The sequence below is a fragment of the Lactuca sativa genome, chromosome 3 (genome assembly GCF_002870075.4).
Source record: "Lactuca sativa cultivar Salinas chromosome 3, Lsat_Salinas_v11, whole genome shotgun sequence".
Taxonomy (NCBI): Eukaryota; Viridiplantae; Streptophyta; class Magnoliopsida; order Asterales; family Asteraceae; genus Lactuca; species Lactuca sativa.
Window position 1 is genome coordinate 123,113,548 of NC_056625.2, and position 15,127 is coordinate 123,128,674.

Consider the following 15,127-nt stretch of genomic DNA (forward strand, 5'->3'; position numbering starts at 1 on the left):
AGCCCTAGAATCGGCTAAAGCATTAACCTTCATTTTGTTACCAAATTCACACGGAAGAGTGAGGAGTCCAGGATCCCCCATCTTCTCAGGTATCTCTCCCAACACAGCTTTTGAGCTTTGCTCACTTAGAATCACCTTAGAATGCTTCTTTAATTGGTTACGGGTGTCTATCAAGGCTTGCAGTAATCTTTGATACTCGAGAATTTTGGATAAGGACTCGACAAAGGGAGTATTAATCGGGATTCCCTTCACGTGTTTAACAAACGCCAGATGCTCTCTTTCCAGTGGACTAGGGGCAGCTCAGGATGGTAACAGCAAAGGCGGCTGATAAACAGGAACTGGCTCAGGCACTTTCTGTTCAGACAGGGGCCACGTCGTGGCTAGACAAGTGCCAGATCGTGGCCCAGGTGTTTCAACAACCCCTTCACTTTCGAACTTTGGCTTCCTTGGTTTTGAATTGGGCTGCTGTGGCTCCTCTTCTAATGTCTCCAGGAACTCAGATATGGCCTCTTCTTCAGTATCTATGGCCATTACATGAGATTCGGTCTTCATTTCAGGATTCTTCGGGGACAGCTTCTCATGAACCAGAGTGGCTAGTTGACCAAGTTGTACTTCAAGGTTATTGATGGAGGCTTGCTGATTCTTTATTAAAGTTTGCTGTTCATTAATAGCAGAATCAGTAGCATCGTGTCTCTTTTCCGAAGCTTCCATAAACTTCATCAACATGGTCTCTAGATCCGGCTTCTTCTCAACTGGTGGTTTCTCCTTTTGATAAAAGCCTCGACCTGTCTGCATATACTTCTCTTCTTTTTGCTTCTTATACTCTTCATATGGCAGCCACTCCTACTTTGGTTTCCTCCAGTCTTCATCAAACTTATCCCCACTAGAGTAGCACACTTGAGCTTTTCTGTTCCCAAAATCATCTAAATGGCTGTCCTTGGTCAAGTGTGGACCACTACACCTCTCGCAACCCACTATTATGGCATGAATTGAGTGGTCCATTTGTGTCAACCTCCGGTCCATATTATTTAGCATAGCCATCATGCATGCTATTTCTTCAGTTTGGGCCCCTCCACCGCCTTTGATTCCATCTTGCCTAGGGTTGTGTTATTTGTGAGAGTGCTTTGTGAATTCTTCAATCAACTCCTTGAACTCCCTTGGATTTTTCTTTTTCAAAGGTCCTTGAGAGTCAAGGAGTTTTCTTGTCATAACGTTGACCCTATCATAGAAGATCGACATATCTTGTTGCACATTTAGATCATGTTGAGGGCAATTTCTGAGCAAGCCCTTATACCGCTCCCATGCTTCGTATAATGACTCCCCCGGCTGTTGCTCAAAGTTGGCTATTGCCTTCTTGAGTTTAGCTATCTTGGATGGCTGACAAAACTGCTCCAGGAATTGCTCACGCATTTGAGCCCAAGTAGTGATTGTGCCCGGTGGAAGTGATTTTAACCACTCTTTAGCAGCTCGCTTGAAAGTAATGGGAAGCATCCTAAGCAGTATGGTGTTTCTGTTGACATTTGGGACATTGAAGTAATCCGCAATGTCATTGACTTCATCTAAATGCTTAAAAGCATCCTCATGATCTTTCCCAAAAAATGGGATATCCTTCAGTGCAGTCAAGATGTGCCCCTTCAGCTCGAATGTGGCAGTGGTAGGTATTGCGGGTTGGACTAAACTGGGACCCACATCTTCTCGGATCCGCTTCTTGTAAGCTCCCATAGACATCTCCTCAATTGCTGCCATCTCGTTCCTTGGCTTGTTCTCGGGTTCGCTCGTATGTTCTTCAAATTCAGGCTCGGTTTCGTTTTCGGATTCGGTTTGGACGGGTATTTGATCCAAGTGCTCAAAACAGCTCTTGTGCCTTGAGGATGAACTTCACTCTCCTATCTTCTTTGCCGACTTCCTTGAAAACGTTGACTTTAGCTCTTGCAATGGCGTCTTCTTATCAGTCTTCTTGTGAAGTGCAGCTTCTGGATCTTCAATCGGTGGCACCAAAGGTGTGGTAGATCCTCTAGTCATGAACTCCTACAAACTAAACACAATAAAAAAACATAAAACTGAAATAGAAAAATAAACTAAAAACTAAAAGCTAAAAACAAAAAACTAAAATTCTCAGAAACCATGTCGTGGCGCGTATCTGGCCACGTCGTGGACTCTGTGACTAAAATATTTAAACCTTGCTAAAAAATTAAATTTTTGTGGGCTTTACCCCACAAAAAGGATCGATTAACTTAATGCAAATAAATAAGCTAATAAACTAAGTCGTTCCCCGGCAACGGCGCCAAAAACTTGATGTGCACGAAAGTATCCTCTAATTTTAATATTTATAACCTAACAAACTTAAACTAACTATGCACCTGTAGGCAGTGTACCTAGTCAGATTACAATATAGCTTGGGTAAGTCGGGTGTCTTGACCAAGGAACCGAGGGATCATGGCAGATCTCAACATATCGACAAGAAATATCACTTCATTAGACATCGGGTAGAAGAGGGACTCCTTGTTGTGAAGAGTGTATCGTCAGAAGATAACCCATCAGATCCCCTCACGAAGGGACTGAGTAGGGTTAAGCACTTGCAGCACGCTAAGAGCATTGGGCTGAAGGACGATATTAGTTTAGATTACATAGCTTCATAACGTGTAATAGATAAATTTTAATTAACATTTGATGATTAAATAAAGGAGTATTATGTATAAGTAAAGTTAATATCTTGTGTTAATTATTTACCTATTGTTTCACTTTGCATGTTTTGACTTCCTGAATAATAATATCATCCGAATAGTCCACCGTCGTTCATAGGAAGTAGATATGAAAGAAGACTGTCATGAATTGGTTTGTAGACTATCTAAAGTGTATTAGACATAGCAAAACTTTGCTGTAACGTTCATGAGTTCTTATGAAATTAGATTTGAGCATTGGATTAAACGCACAGTTATTGGCATCACTTCATGGAATTTCTTACGAGTGATCACAGACGATAATATCATAGTCTTTAAACCTAGATATATGGTTTATTGTTTGCAAGTTGGTTGTGCATTAATAACGTGTAAACGTATCAGTAACTTGATGTTATAAAACGCATTGTTGTGCATGATTTGATGTGACATCCCCATATTTCTCAACCAGAAAAGACCGATTTAATTTATGATTTTTAAAATAAAATCAGAGAAATCTTTTTAAAAGATGTTGCGGAATTGGTCCCCAAACAACATATGATAAAAGTTTATCAAAATCCTTCATTAAGAAGGTATATATATTTTCCATATATATCAAAACCTCGGGATGTCATGTTCCGATACAGATCAAAAGCATAAACAAGACATTATAATCCTTTCAACAGTTATTTACAACTACTGGCCTATAATCCAAAAATATATCGTCGTCCTCCGACTATGCTCGGGGTCCACTACCTGTAATCATAAAACTGAGTGGGTCAGGATTGGGAGCCTGGTGAGCATATAGGGTTTTCAACCCATAATAATAATATATTTGTTAAGTTCACCAATCAACAATAACCCTAATTACCCATTCCCGTTGTCCTCAATTTACGTCCCTAAACACCTATCACAAGGGACCTAGCCTAAGGATTATCATCGGGATCGACACTACTGCTAAGGGGTTTCCTCAGCCATACATGTCCTTAAGGCAACCATGAGGGGGATAGAGTACGCCAATGAACATTTAATTCATCAACACCTACAAGTTGCGAACCTGCTAGTGTTCCACTGGACTATCTAGAAAGTCCGTGGTCGTCATCTATAATCTGCTAGATGACTACAACAACAACAACAACAACAACAACATCGAGGCCTCTCACCATTTTAACACACATCAACTATTTCATCTACCCATGTTCTACCCAACATATTTTGTAGATAAAAAGCATATACAGTTTAAAACATGTATAAAACATCAATTCAACATTCACCTCGAATAAACAATTAGCATATTTACACATAACACGTAATTCAAGGTAAATACTTCATATCTATGTGTAAATTGAAAGTAACTACACACTCACTTATTTTGCTGAAAATCGGGTAGCAATTCGTTTCCTAAAACGATCGTTTCTAATAAAACCGGGAGTTTTATTGAGAAACCGGGCTCTGCAAAAGTCGGGCTTCGAAACCGAAAAGATAAATTTTCCGGGCTTCTCGGGCACTTCGTGGGGTATTCCGGGCTTTACAATCGATACCGAGGCTTTGCTGGATGTTAAGATGAAGAAAATATGGGTTTACGGGTTAAAAGTGGCAATTTCTTAAAAATATCCGAGAAGGCTCGCAGCCTTCTATTTATAGGGTGAAGCTTTTGATCGGACGGCTGAGAAGCTTCTGATCCAACGGCTGAGAAGGTTCGCAGGCGAAGGCTCGCACGTGCGAGGGCTCGCAGGCAGCTTCTAAGTGGACCAGAGTCTACTGGTGCACCTGCGAGGCTCGGAGCTAGGTTAAGCGAGGCTCGGAACACGCGGCAGCAGGGCGAAGCTTCGGCTGGGGAGCTGGCTGCTTCGGATTGGGCCTCCTCCTCGGTGGAATCAGAAGAGGGAACGTGGCTTCGCATGACTCAGCAGTTTCGGTGACTCAGCAACCTGGTGACTCAGTAGGACACGTGTCACATTCTAAGCAAGGGTGACGTGGCAAAGTGTGACTATGTGAAATTTCTCGGTTTTCGCGACAATACTTCTAAAATCCATAACTTTCGCATACAAGCTCCGTTTTTGTCGTTCTTTATATGCACGCGTAGCTAAAATTACGATCTACAACTTCCATTTAGACGACGTCGGTTAATTTTGACTTTAAATTTTATATTATTATTTTTATCAGACCGGGACAGGAAATCCATTAAAAATTCATAACTTCTTCATCCGACGTCCGTTTTCGTCATACATTTTACCATTGTGCTCCTAATGACGAGACCTTCAATTCTTGTTTAGGTTGTGTCGGATAAAAATCGCTCGATCTAAAATTCGAGTTTTTAGCTGTCTACTACTACGCAGAAACTTCGAAAAATCATAACTTCCTCATACGAAGTCAGATTTGGGCGTTCTTTTTATTGAACTTCTCGGTTTAACGAATACTACGAATTTCGTTTAGATTACTAAGGCTAAAAGGTAGTTTATCAAAAACTAACTTTTTACGACATTCAGCACCGTGTCGGTTTTGTCGCGAAACTTCGACAGGTCATAACTTCTTCGTTATAACTCGGATTTTGGTATTCTTTATATCCCTGAAATTCTTGTTTCGACCACTACAAGTTTGTGTAAAGATATTGGGCTTATCTCACACTTTAATTTTGACGCTTATTTTTATTCTTAATTAATTAAGCCCTAATAATTAAGCATAAAACACATAATTCACATAATATTCACATAATTCCTTTTCATTTCTTCAAAATGAGTTACAACGGTTAACCTAGACTATCAAATCAATATAAATGCCTAGGCTAGAAACACGAGTGTTACAATTCTCTCCCCCTTAGGATGATTCCGTCCCCGGAATCACATATCACCAAACAACTGCGGGTAGCGAGTCGTCATGTCACTCTCCGTTTCCCAAGTGAGATTTGGTCCATTCGTATGTTTCCAACGCACAAGCACTAAATCGACCATCTTGCGTTGTAACTTCATAGTCTTACGGTCAACGATTGCCTCAGGTTCCTCGATCAACCTCTTGTTTTCATCCAACCTTAACTCAGAAATCGGAATTATGTCGGGCACATCTCCTGTGAACTTTCTCAAATAACACACATGAAAGGTGTTATGAATACCCTCTAGTTCTTCCGGTAACTCTAGCTTGTAAGCTTGATTCCCGATTCTCTGAAGAACTTTAAATGGTCCAATAAACCTTGGACTCAACTTCCCTCTCTTACCAAATCTTATAAGTCCCTTCCATGGCGAGACTTTAAGTAAAACCGAATCTCCAACATCGAAGGATATCGGTTGTCTTTTCTTGTTAGCATAACTCTTTTGCCGATCTTGAGCAGCTAACATCCTTTCCCTTATCACTTTCAACTTTTCAGCAGTCTCATGGACTATTTCAGGTCCCATAAACTGCTTTTCCCCAGCTTCCAGCCAACATGATGGGGTTCGACACTTCTCCCCATACAAAGCGTGATAAGGTGCCATCTTAATGCTTGAGTGGAAACTATTATTATAGGAGAATTCTACTAAAGGTAAGTGTTCATCCCAGTTACCTTGGAATTCTAGGGTACATGCTCTCAGCATATCCTCCAATGTTTGAATCGTTCACTCGCTCTGACGTTCGGTTTGCGGATGGTAAGCTGTACTCAAACACAACTTGGTACCCAATTCCTCTTGTAGACTCCTCCAAAACCTTGAGGCAAAACGGCTATCACGATCGGACACAATCGTTAACGGAACATCGTGAAGCCTCATAATTTCCTTCACGTAAGAATTCACAAGTTTATCCATAGACCATTTCTCTTTGGCCGCTATGAAATGTGCACTCTTAGTGAAGCGATCAACGACCACCCAAATCATGTCGTGACCGTTCCTTGTTCTGGGCAGTTTAGTCACAAAATCCATAGTGACGTCTTCCCATTTACCCATGGGTACGGGTAAAGGTTCTAAACTCCCATACGGTTTCTAATGTTGTGCTTTAACCCTAGCACAAGTTACACACTCGGCCACATACTTAGCAACATCGAGCTTCATCGTCGGCCACTAATAATAGGGCTTTAGATCCCTATACATTTTTGTACTGCCGGGATGAATCGAGTACATGGTCTTGTGAGCTTCTTCCATCAGAAGATCCCTTATTCCGCCTGTCTTAGGTACCCAAATTCTATCTTGAAATACCTTCAATCCTTGGTTGTTTGTACCGAACACTAACGTTTTCCCAAACGTTCTTCCTTTCGGTCATTTTTCTCTAAAGCTTCCTCTTGAGCTTTCTTTATACTTTCCACAATTGTCGAGACAACTTCAATTCTCAACGAACTTGGCCTTTTCTTTTCAATGTTTACCTACCGACTGAGAGCATCAGCAACAATATTTGCTTTACCAGGGTGGTAAAGTATCTCACAGTCGTAGTCCTTGAGTAACTCTAGCCAGTGTCGTTGCCTCATGTTCAATTCCTTCTGATTAAAGAGATATTGGAGACTCTTATGATCAATGAAAAGGTTACACTTTGTGCCATAAAGATAATGCCTCCATATCTTCAAGGAAAATACTACCGCTGCCAACTCCAGATCATGAGTGGCGTAGTTCTTTTCATGTTCCTTCAATTTCCTCGATGCATACGCGATCACTTTATCCCTTTGGGTCAGAACACAACCTAACCCAACTCTAGATGCATCGCTATAAACTGCGAAGTCATCAACTCCTTCAGACAATGAAAGAATCGGTGCTTCACACAATCTCTTCTTCAACTTCTCAAAGGCTTCCTTATGCTTCTCATTCCAAGCATAAGTAGCTCCTTTGTGGGTCAAAGCTGTTAATGGAGTAGCAATCGAAGAAAAGCCTTGGATAAACCTTCGGTAATATCCAACTAATCCTAAAAAGCTTCGAATCTCCGTAGGACTCTTTGGTTGTTCCCACTTCATTACAGCTTCAATCTTTGCTGGGTCAACCATTATTCCTTCTTGGTTAACCACATGCCCTAAAAATTGGACTTCTTGAATCCAAAATTCACACTTGGAGAACTTTGCATATAGCTTCTCCTTTTTCAGGACATCTAGCACTTCACGCAGATGCTTTTCATGCTCCTGCTTGCTTTTCGAATAAATCAAGATATCGTCTATGAATACTAACATGGATTTATCTAAGAATGGTTTACAAACCCTATTCATCAAATTCATGAAAGCTGCTAGGGCATTGGTTAGTCCGAACGACATAACAAAAAATTCATAGTGTCCATATCTCGTTCTAAAAGCAGTCTTTTCGATATCTTGCTCTCTCACCTTTAGTTGATGGTATCCCGACCTAAGATCGATCTTCAAGAAATAGCTCGAACCCTGCAACTGGTCGAACAAGTCATCGATCCTTGGCAACGGGTACTTGTTCTTTATCGTCATTTTGTTCAGCTCTCTGTAATCGATGCACATTCTTATGCTTCCGTCTTTCTTCTTTACAAATAACACTGGGGCTCCTCAGGGTGATGAACTAGGTCGAATGAAACCTTTGTCCATTAACTCCTAAAGTTGTGTCATAAGTTCTTTCATTTCGGTTGGTGATAATCGATAAGGTGCTTTTGCTATCGGCGTCGTTCCTGGTAACAAGTCGATACGAAATTCTACTTGTCGATCAGGGGGCAATCTGGGAAGATCTTCGGGAAAGACTTCCGGATAATCACACACCACCAGAATATTCTGCACCTCCTTCTTTTCCATCTTAGCATCGATCACGAATGCTAGATATGATGTACATCCCTTGGCCAAGCACTTTCTGGATTTCGTTAAAGAAATGATTCTAGAGTTTACTCTGCGTTTATCTCCATACACCATAAACGACTCTTTCCCTGGAGGGTTTACTTTTACTATCATCTTTCTACATAGTATTTCTGCATCATTGGCGCTAAGCCAATCCATTCCTAAAACTATGTCGAATCCATTTAACTCGATAGGCAATAATTCCTCTTGGAACTTATTCCCATCCAAGTCAATGAGGATGTTTTTCATACGATGGCTAATAGGTACAAACTTGCCACTAGCAATCTCGACTAATAAGGCATTACTAGCCTATCTACAGGTAAAGCTAACTTTCTACCAAATTCATGCGATATAAAGGAGTAATTGGCTCCAGAGTCAAACAAAATTTGGGCGGGCAATTCGTTTACGAGAAAGGTACCTAAAGCGACATTGGCTTCTTCTTTCGCAGCTTCGAGCGTCATCTGGAAGGCTCTCGCCTTCGGCTTTGGTGGTAGATTGGGTTTTGCTGCTTCCTTCTTCTTCGGGCAGTCCCTCAAGATATGCCCTTCTTCATTGCACCCAAAACATACATTCTTATTGAAGGTGCATTCATTGGCATAATGCCCTGGCTTTCCACATTTGTAACAAGTGACTTCCACGCTGCACTTCCCAACATGTTTCTTCTTACACTTGTCACACCACTTGGCTTCGGCTCCTCCTCCAAACTTTCTTGAACCAGTCTTCGAGATCTTGTTCTTTTTATTGGAACCTGAAGTTCCTTCAAACTTTCTCTTTTCGCCAACTTCAACCTTTCTGGCGGCTCTCCCTTTTATCATATCTTCAACAGACTTGGCAGCCCAGATAGCTGCCTCCAAAGTAAGTGCCTGACGTACTGGCACCGTGTACTCCCATGGAAGTCCCTTTGCGTAACTGTCTATCTTTTCCAACTCATCTGGGACAACACGCAAAGCAAACTCCATTTTTTCTGTAAAGTTATTCGTATATTCGTCACCGGTCATACTCCCTTTCTGCAACGTTAGAAATTGGTTTTCTAACTCAAGTACGTTTTGGGTCGAGCAGTACTTGCGCTTGAAGTGCACTAAGAACTCTGCCCAAGTTAATTGCAGTGGCTCATTAGGGCCTAGGGTTTTCCCCAAAGTGCTCCACCAATGAGCAGCACTACCCCTGAACTGACGTACTGCAAACGTAGTTTGTAACTTGCCTTGGCAATCACAAGTCATGAAAGCCAACTCCATTTCCGAGATCCAATCCATTACTCCGACATGATCTTCTTTTCCATTGAAGGTTGATGGCTTGCAAGTCATAAAGTCCTTATAATTGCACCCATTTCTCTCCATTCTACCCTCGTGGTTATTCCTCCCAACCACAAGTGGTTCACTATGACCAACCGATCTACTGTTGTTCCCTTCTTCAGACCGATCGTCATTTAGTTCACGTTGTTCAACAAGAATTGAAGGTTCATCCCTGTCGTTCAGTAACATTTGCCTCAATTCCTCCCTCTGTTCAGCCAACATGGTCTGAATCATAGTTCGTACTCCAGCCATGGTGATGGGTTCGGGTGCAGCTCCTACTATAGGCACCTGTTCCACCACTTGGGGTTGTGGTTGTTGGTTTCTGTTTGCATTTCCAGCTCCACTCTGAATTCTTGCCATTACAATCTATATACCGAATAAGGCGAATTTAGGTCTTTATTCTTGTTAGACATTTCAATTCCCTTATCACTCCGAAGCGTTTACATGTTAGTTCTAATCTCGTAATCATACGCTTAGAATCCTACACTCATAAGGTTTCCAGATCCGGTCAGCAACAGACCAAAGATCTGAAAAAATAATGGCACACATGGCAAACACATAGCATTTAGCACATAAGGTCATTTTAGGCGTCTTCCCTAAAATAAACTAGTGCTCGTGTCTAAAATATGGTAGACACTCATATCACAATCATCACTTAGCATTCTAAGTTCAAGTCTAGAAATTCTACAATTTCTGAGTTCGCTTAAACTAATGCTCTAATACCAACTGTGACATCCCCATATTTCTCGGCCAGAAAAGACTGATTTAATTTATGCTTTTTAAAATAAAATCAGAGAAATCTTTTTAAAAGATGTTGCAAAATTGGTCCCCAAACAACATATGATAAAAGTTTATCAAAATCCTTCATTAAGAAGGTATATATATTTTCCATTTATATCAAAACCTCGGGATGTCATGTTCCGATACAGATCAAAAACATAAACAAGACATGATAAGCCTTTCAAAAGCTATTTACAACTACTGGCCTATAATCCAAAAATCTCTCGTCGTCCTCCAACTATGCTCGGGGTCCACTACCTGTAATCATAAAACTGAGTGGGTCAGGATTGGGAGCCTGGTGAGCATATAGGGTTTTCAACCCACAATAATAATATATTTGTTAAGTTCACCAATCAACAATAACCCTAATTACCCATTCCCGTTGTCCTCACTTTACGTCCCTAAACACCTATCACAAGGGACCTAGCCTAAGGATTATCATCGGGATCGACACTACTGCTAAGGGGTTTCCTCAGCCATACATGTGCTTAAGGCAACCATGAGGGGGATAGAGTACGCCAATGAACATTTAATTCATCAACACCTACAAGTTGTGAACCTGCTAGTGTTCCACTGGACTATCTAGAAAGTCTGTGGTCGTCATCTATACTCCGCTAGATGACTACAACAACAACAAAAACAACAACAACATCGAGGCCTCTCACCATTTTAACACACATCAACTATTTCATCTACCCATGTTCTACCCAACATATTATGTAGATAAAATATATACAGTTTAAAACTTGTATAAAACATCAATTCAACAGTCACCTCGAATAAACAATTAGCATATTTACACATAACACGTATTTCAAGGTAAATACTTCATATCTATGTGTAAATTGAAAGTAACTACACACTCATGTATTTTGGTGAAAATCGGGCAGCAATTAATTTCCTAAAACGATCGTTTCTAATAAAACCGAGAGTTTTATTGAGAAACTGGGCTCTGCAAAAGTCGGGATTCGAAACCGAAAAGATAAATTTTTCGGGCTTCTTGGGCACTTCATGAGGTATTCCGGGCTTTACAATCGATACCGGGGCTTTGCGGCATGTTAAGATGGAGAAAATATGGGTTTAGGGGTTAAAAGTGGCAATTCCTTAAAAATATCCGAGAAGGCTCGCAGCCTTCTATTTATAGGGTGAAGATTCTGATCGGATGGCTGAGAAGCTTTTGATCCAACGGCTGAGAAGGTTCGCAGGCGAAGGCTCGCACATGGCTCGCACCTGCGAGGGCTCGTTGGCAACTTCTAAGTGGACCGGAGTCTACTGGTGCACCTGCGAGGCTCGGAGCTAGGTTAAGTGAGGCTCAAAACACGCGGCAGCAGGGCGAAGCTTCGGTTGGGGAGCTGGCTGCTTCGGATTGGGCCTCCTCCTCGGTCGAATCAGAAGAGGGCATGTGGCTTCGCATGACTCAGCAGTTTCGGTGACTCAGCAGCCTGGTGACTCAGCAGGACACGTGTCACATTCTAAGCGAGGGTGACGTGGCAAAGTGTGACTATGCGAAATTTCTCGGTTTTCGCGCCAAAACTTCTAAAATCCATAACTTTCGCATACAAGCTTCGTTTTTGACGTTCTTTATATGCATGCGTAGCTAAAATTACGATCTACAACTTCCATTTAGACTTCGTTGGCTAATTTTGAATTTAAATTTTATATTATTATTTTTAACAGACCGGGACAGGAAATCCGTTAAAAATTCATAACTTCTTCATCCAACGTCCGTTTTCGTCAGACTTATTACCGTTGTGCTCCTAATGACAAGACCTTCAATTCTCGTTTAGGTTGTGTCGGCTAAAAATCACTCGATCTAAAATTCAAGTTTTTAGCTGTCTACTGCTACGCTGAAACTTCGAAAAATCATAACTTCCTCATACGAAGTCAGATTTGGGCGTTCTTTTTATCGAACTTCTCGGTTTAACAAATACTACGACTTTCGTTTAGATTACTAAGGCTAAAAAGTAGTTTATCAAAAACTCACTTTTTACGACATTCAGCACCGTGTCGGTTTTGTCGCGAAACTTCGACAAGTCATAACTTCTTCGTTATAACTCGGATTTTGGTATTCTTTATATCCCTGAAATTCTTGTTTCGACCACTACAAGTTTGTGTAAAGATATTGGGCTTATCTCACACTTTAATTTTGACGTTTATTTTTATTCTTAATTAATTAAGCCCTAATAATTAAGCATAAAACACATAATTCACATAATATTCACATAATTCCTTTTTATTTCTTCAAAATGAGTTACAAAGGTTAACCTAGACTATCAAATCAATATAAATGCCTAGGCTAGAAACACGAGTGTTACATTTGATGAGTGAATAGTAAATGAATATAAGTTGAAGTTTATATGTTCCTTTTATCCTAAGAGGGTAAAAGCGATATATGGGTCCCTCTATGATTTGGATTAACTTATGAGTCGGTCACGGTCAAGACAAAATTAATGTGTTCAATTAAGTTCTATGTCAGACAAATCAGAGATCGAGAAACAAACTTCTGGACAATAAGTTTGACTATGTTCCATGTAATTTTCTGCACGATATCTTGAGAACGGAGGACTATACGATCCCTTGTCTAAAGGATGAGTCAGAGTTCGACAGCTCCTTTTGAGAGCTACGATTGCTAATCGGATTTTGAAGTCGTATTTGCATTTATAATTATTAGACTTATCCAAGTGAGAGACTATTGGATTAGTGTCTAAGTCCATAACTATATGTGGTATGTACTTGACCCGGTTGTAGCATGGTTCTTTTGGGTTACCATCACCAAAGCAACTTGATTGGATGATTAATGGAGAAAGAGGTTATTATGGTTTATTAATATTTTATAAGAATAGTATATTAAAAGAGAAATCATATTAGTTAATTAATATTATTCAAGAATTAATTATGAAATTAATTATGTCATCAAAAGAGTTTAATTGAACTTAGGGGACTAGAATGGCAATTATAAGATAATTGGATTTAGGGTTGTGGATCTTGTGGATTAAGGGGGTGGACAAAATTAGGGTGGAAGCCCACCTTGAAATCGTCCAAGCCTCATTCCAGAATGTTCCATTAGACTGTTTAAGGCCTAAGTAATCCAATTAGGGTTTTGACTGAAACCCTAGCAGCAACACTATATAAAGGACCCCAGGGCATCCAAAATCAGAAACCAGAAGAACCCTAGAGTCCTTAGAGTCGATTTTGTGCCTACATATCCTCTCTCCTAGATTATCCTTCATGCCTTGGTGTTTGTGATCGATTAGAGGTATTACATTTGTGATACTAGACTCTCAAAGCTTGAAGATTCTTGAAACAATCAAAAGGTAATCATCTAAACCTGTTTTATATGTTATTTCATTTTTGATATGCTAGATCTAGGGTTTATAAGCTTTGGATAACTTGCATGTACAATAGAGAAACCTAGATCCAAAGCTTTAGGGTTTTGCATGTGCACCATAGGATTGATGTTTTGCTCAAAAACCCATCAGTCATGGCATACATGATCGAGCCAACTATGGAAGCATATGGTACTCGACTCATCTTTGCTATCTTGGCCTTTGTACTCGGGCTCTGAGTCTTACTCAGCTTGGTATTGCTATGGATAGGTAAGTCACCTTTCTTGGAATTCTCCATGTTGAAATGCTTCAACACTTTGTCCAAGTAGGTACTTTGAGTAAGTCCTATTAGTCTTTTGCTCCTGTTTCTCAATATCTTTATCCCTAGAATATAGGCAGCTTCCCCAAGGTCTTTCATGTTGGATTAATGTCTAAGTGCATAACTATAATTGGTAAGACTTGACCCGACCCGACATGGTCCATTTGGGTTGCATGGCATCATGCATTTGGATAGACTAAAATGAGAGAAATAACACTTAAGGTTTATTAATATATTATAAGTTCTAATATATTAATAGGATTATTTAATTAGTATTGATCAAGAATTAATCTAGAATTAATTAGGTGATCAAAAGAAGACTAATTAAATATATGGGTTGATTGTGTAAATCATCCATACTTATATAGTGGGCTATTGCTCCATGGATTATCAAGTTGGGATAAAACCCATAGGATGCTTGATGGTGTATTTGAACCCATGGATCCAAGGAAATGGAAATCCATGACAATTAGGGTTTACCCTAATTGTGTCACACTATATAAACATATCATTCTTGTCAAAATCGGCGACTAATCTATGTGTGGAGGGCAAGCCGATTTCATGAAGTGATGATTTCTCTCTAAGTTATTCCAAGTGCTATGATGTTGTGTGAACCATTTGAGGTGTCACATTTGGGGCACTAGGCTCTCAAGCTACATGGAATCAAGCACCAATAAAGAGGCGTGTAATTCTACTAGATTTTATATTACTTGTACTTCATAATATGCTAGTTAGGATAAATACCTTGGAAACTGATATTTACATGTATAATAGAGAAAACATAGATCCAAGGTATTTAGGGTTGCATGTATACCATAGGAGTGTTAAAATGCTCAAAACCCAACAGTGGTATCAGAGCCTAGGCTTGTTTTCACTTATACTTGCAAAATTGGCTCAAAAAAATGAAGTTTTGTGCTGTTTGGCAGGGGACTCGACGAGTCCATAAAGGGACTCGACGAGTCCTAGGCAAAACTCATCCAACTAGCCGACTTTGTTCATGCACTTGACGAGTTGGACCCCCAAAC

At 40.2% G+C, this 15,127-nt stretch overlaps 1 non-coding gene across 1 annotated transcript; it reads left to right on the forward strand.

The window, feature by feature from the left end:
* The first annotated feature begins 1,255 nt into the window (after positions 1–1,255).
* On the forward strand, positions 1,256–1,362 carry LOC111902423 (small nucleolar RNA R71). The gene has a single exon (XR_002853769.1). It is a non-coding gene; the product is annotated as a small nucleolar RNA R71 (small nucleolar RNA).
* Positions 1,363–15,127: the final 13,765 nt, after the last annotated feature.